The sequence below is a fragment of the Salvelinus sp. IW2-2015 genome, unplaced genomic scaffold (assembly GCF_002910315.2).
Source record: "Salvelinus sp. IW2-2015 unplaced genomic scaffold, ASM291031v2 Un_scaffold1976, whole genome shotgun sequence".
Taxonomy (NCBI): Eukaryota; Metazoa; Chordata; class Actinopteri; order Salmoniformes; family Salmonidae; genus Salvelinus; species Salvelinus sp. IW2-2015.
In genome coordinates, this window is record NW_019943328.1 from 13,153 (window position 1) to 18,343 (window position 5,191).

Here is a 5,191-nt window from a genome sequence, read left to right on the forward strand (position 1 = left end):
TCTACTGTGTATATAGCCTCTCTACTGTATTATAGCCTCTCTTAACTGTATATAGCCTCTCTACTGTATATAGCCCGCTACTGGATAGCCTCGCTACTGTATGTAGCCTCTCTACTGTATATAACCTCTCTACTGTATATAGCCTCTCTACTGCATATAGCCTCTACTGTATATAGCCCTCCCTCTACTGTATATAGCCTCTCTTACGGGAGTTCTACTATAAGCGAGCGGATTCCAATGCTACGTTGTTGTAGCGTTATCCAAGTTTTATCATCTAAAAGGCTAAGTTGATCAATAGAAAACCCTTTTGCCAATTATGTTAGCATTAGAGGTCGACCGATTATTGATTTTCCAACGCCGGATACCGATTATTGGAGACCCAAAAAAAGCCGGTACCCGTTAATCGGCGATTTTATATATATATCTATTTGTAAATAATGACAAGTTACCAACAATACTGATAATGAACACTTTTATTTAACTTAATATAAATCAATCAATAAAATTCAGATTTAGTGCTCAAATAAATAATGAAAGATGTCCCAATTTGTTAAATAATGCAAAAACAAATGTTGGAGATGAAAGTAAAAGTGCAAATATGTGGCCATAAAAAGAGCTAACGTTTAAGTCCTTGCCTCAGAACAGGAAACATATGAAAGGCTGGTGGTTCCTTTTAACATGAGTCTTCAATATTCCCAGGTAAGAAGTTTGAGCGTTGTAGTTATATAGGACTATTTCTCTCGTATACCATGTATTCAGTATTACCGTTGGACTATTGATGTTCTAATAGGTACTTTAGTATTGCCAGCCTAGATCTTCGGAGGTATGATAGGCTTGAAGTCAAATAAACAAGCGCATGCTGTGAAGCAATTGCGACAGAGCTGCTGGCAAATCGCAGGAAAATGCTTTTGAATGAATGCTTACGAGCCTGCTGCTGCCTACCACGGCTCCAGGGCAGACTCTCTATGTCAAATCATAGATTTTAAATCATAATATAGTAAAACCCACCCAAAAAAACAAAGAAAAATGTACGGAAGCCTTAAAGGTCATTAATATGGTCAAATCCGGAAACTATCATCTCCGAAAACAAAAACGTTTATTCATTCAGTGAAATACGAAACCGTTACGTATTTTACTAAACCGGGTGGCATCGCAATAAGTGCTAAATATTTGCTGGTTACAGCACAACCGTTCAATATTATGTCATAATTACGTCAAATTCAGGCAAATTAGTTCGCAAACGAGCCAGGGCCCAAACGTTGCATATTCCCTGACTCTGCGTTGCAATGAACGCAAGAGAAGTGACACAATTTCCCTAGTTTAATTTTGGCCTTCTAACATGAATTTCTTTAACTTAATATGCAGTTTTATAAATATATACTTCCTGTGTAGTGATGTTTGTGGTTAGGTAACATTCGTGCCAATGATTATGCTTTTTCGCAAATGCGCTTTGGTTAAATCATCTCCCGTTTGAGCGAAGTTGGCTGCCGTTTTTTAGGAAGAAATTGTCTTCACACAGTTTGCAACTGAGGCCAGCGGCCCAGAACTGCTGCATAACCCTGACCTGTTTGCACAAACACAGAGACAGTGGACACAATTTCCCTAGTTTAAAAGAAAATAATGTTAGCAGGCCATATTGTAACTAAATATCAGGTTTAAAAAATAGATACTTGTGGTATTGATTGAGGCTATATACAGTAGAGAGGCTATATACAGTAGAGGCTATATACAGTAGAGAGGCTATATACAGTTGCGAGGCTACATACAGGCACCGGTTAGTCGGGCTGATTGAGATGTAGATGTACATGTAGATATGGTTAAAGCGACTATGCGTATATGATAAACAGAGAGTAGCAGCAGTGTAAAGAGGGGGTTGGGGGGCGGGACAATGCAAATAGTCTGGGTAGCCGTTTGATTACCTGTTCAGGAGTCTTATGGGGGTAGAAGTTGTTGAGAAGMCTTTTGGTCCTAGAATTGGCGCTCTGGTACTGCTTGCCGTGCGGTAGTAGAGAGAACCGTCTATGTTCTATGACTGGGGTGGCTGGGGTCTTTGACAATATTTAGAGCCTTCCTCTGACATCGCCTGGTATAGAGGTCCTAGATGGCAGGAAGCTTTCCCCGGTGACGTACTGAGCCGTACGCACTACCCTCTGTAGTGCCTTGCGTCGTAGGCCGATCAGTTGCCGTACCAGGCAGTGATGCAACCAGTCAGGATGCTCTCGATATTGCAGCTGTAGAACCTTTTGAGGATCTGAGGACCCATGCCAAATCMTTTTAGTTTCCTAAGGGGGAATAGGCTTTGTTGTGGCCTCTTCACGACTGTCTTGATGTGTTTCACCATTCTAGTTTGTTGGTGATGTGGACACGTCGTTGTCGGTGATCAGGCCTACCACCGTTGTGTCGTCTGCAAACTTCATGATGGTGTTGGGAGTCGTGCCTGGCCATGCAGTCGTGGGTGAACAGGGAGTACAGCAGGGGACTGAGCACYCACCCCTGGGGAGCTCCAGTGATGAGGATCAGCATGCCAGATGTGTTGCTACCTACCCTCACCACCTTGAAGTATCCAGTTTTGTCCCCCCAAAATTAAATACATTTTCCTCAAAACACATTTTTACCTTTTAGTATGTACTTTACTGTATATACTTGAGATATCACTTTTCAACAGTAAAAGTTCAGAAATCACTGGAGGATGTTTTTAATACTGAATATTATGTCAAATTTCCCACAAAATTACAATCACATGAAAACAATAAACAATATTAAGTACATAAATACACAAATAAATAAATAAAATATCAAAAGTCTCAAAATACTACATGTCTCGAGCAAAACACAGTAGCATATACGGTAACTTAATATACTGTTGACACAGAACATATTAAGGTCTTCCGATTTACCAAAAAATATAACATGTTTTTGTAGATTTCTTCTTTAAGCTACAGAGCATTTCTTCATCTCTCATTTCCTTTTCACGTTCCCTTCAGCATAGTGGTTTAGATAAAGATGGTGTTCATTTTATTTTCACTTGTGGCAAATGGGTAAAGTGGTACCACACAACCCTTTATCAGACTGAGGGTTGTGGGCAACGCAACCACAATGTACACACTGTAAAAACACACATACGAACACGCCTTTATATACAATCTCTTAATATATACAGAACAATGGACACTGACACACCTGGTTTGACTGGTTTAGCTGCAATGGGTACCAACCCCAGAAGCTAAAACTAGTGCCAGCGGCCATTACATTACATTCACCTGTAATCCCTTGGTAGATCTATTTCTATGGTTCTTACTATGCCAACAAGATATGTCACACATAGTGCCATGTCTATCTGAGACCTTGTCCATGACCAGCAGGAAGTTATAGCTCCAGGAGTGCAGACTGTCTGAGATGTAGACTACTCCTCAGCTGCTAGGGTTGGTTACCGCTCTCAAAGAACATGAAATCCTGAAAGAAAACATGCAATCACAAACATCAACAAATAGAATAGAATAGAGAATAGCACAGCATAGCAAACCACAGCAATAGCTAGCAATAAGGCATAGCAAACCACAGCATAGCTTAGCATAGCATAGCAAACCACAGCATAGCTTAGCATAGCATAGCAAACCACAGCATAGCTTAGCATAGCATATAGCATAGCACATCATAGCATGAAGTAAAATACTAGACTTACGATGAGGAAACAAGCTCCTATCATCACAGCCTTCATCTTCACGTCAAGATCCATGGGGAACTGGATTCCAAAGTTATCAGCGTCCGTGAACGCCTCACGGAGTAGACCGGTCCACTGCTTGCTGATCTTCCCTATCTTATCCACTTCATCCATGGTCACTATCTGGAGAGGAGGGAACAGTAGGCTACAGTCACTTTGCACACAGAGAGATGAAGCTGAATCAACTTTRCCCCCCCCKAAAAACATAATTTTTATGTTTTTATTATATTTGATATTAACTTTTTTTTTTCATGTTACTATTAATTTTCTATTTATTTTTTCTGTTTAATTTATTTTTTATAATATTTTMTATTTATATATTTTTTTGTATTTTTTTTCCGGGGTATTTTTCTTAAAACTGCATTGTTGGTTAAGGGCTTGTAAGTAAGCATTTCACTGTAAGGTAACCTGTAACCTGTTGTATTCGGCGTATGTGACAAGTAAAATTAGATTTGATATGATATTATTATCTTCCGGGTGTTACTAGATTGAAAGTGATGAAATGGAGAAGTTGTTAAACTTGTTTGTTTCAATTCATCGTAACATATTTGCTTTACTAGTCTGCCTGCTGTCCAATCACAATCTTTAACATAATAAAACGTTTTTCTTTTTTGTGAGATCATCTTTAGTTTCTCCTGAAATAAATTCAAACTTTGAAGGAATTTGAATGGCAATATTATGCTTTTGGCTAAACTCTTCTTCATCACGGTAAAGTTCAATGTCTTTGAGCCAAACAGCCTTCAGAGCCTAATGAACCAGCATGCAAGAATGGCAACACGGTAACACTGTCTCACAAAAACACACAATACATTGTTTGGGTGGTCGTAACATGTTTTACATCGTTCAGAGACGAACAGACAAGATGATGCCTCATAAGACCCACCAGGATCCCCAGAACCAGAACATTTCACCATGTCACATCCTGTTTTCATAGATTTCATCATGTTCAGTGTGTGGTGTGTGTGGTGTGGTGTGTGTGTGTGTGTGTGTGTGTGTGTGTGTGTGTGTGTGTGTGTGTGTGTGTGTGTTACGTGTGTGTGTGTGTACGTGTGTGTGTGTGTGTGTACGTGTGTGTGTGTGTGTGCGTGTGTGTGTGTCGTGTGTGTGTGTGTGTGTGTGTGTGTGTGTGTGTGTGTGTGTGTGTGTGTGTGTGTGTGTGTGTGTGTGTGTGTGTGTGTGTGTGTGTGTGTGTGAACCCCACAGCCCTGGCTGGCTTTGAGAGCAACAACAAGTATGAGGTGCGTAATGCCATGGGTCAGAACGTGTTCTATGCTGTGGAGGAGAATGACTGTCTTAGCAGGCAGTGCTGCGGACCGCTACGATCCTTCACAATAAAAGTCCTTGACAACTTTGGACAGGAGGTCATCACAATCACCAGACCTCTCAAGTGCATGTCCTGTTTCTTCCCCTGCTGTCTGCAAGAGGTGAGTTGACTTCAGTCTCTGAGACTCTTCCCTAGAACTGTGTATT

At 40.5% G+C, this 5,191-nt stretch overlaps 1 pseudogene; it reads left to right on the top strand.

The window, feature by feature from the left end:
• The first annotated feature begins 4,911 nt into the window (after positions 1-4,911).
• LOC139024877 (phospholipid scramblase 2-like) overlaps positions 4,912-5,191 on the top strand; it is a 3,010-nt pseudogene continuing 2,730 nt past the window's right edge.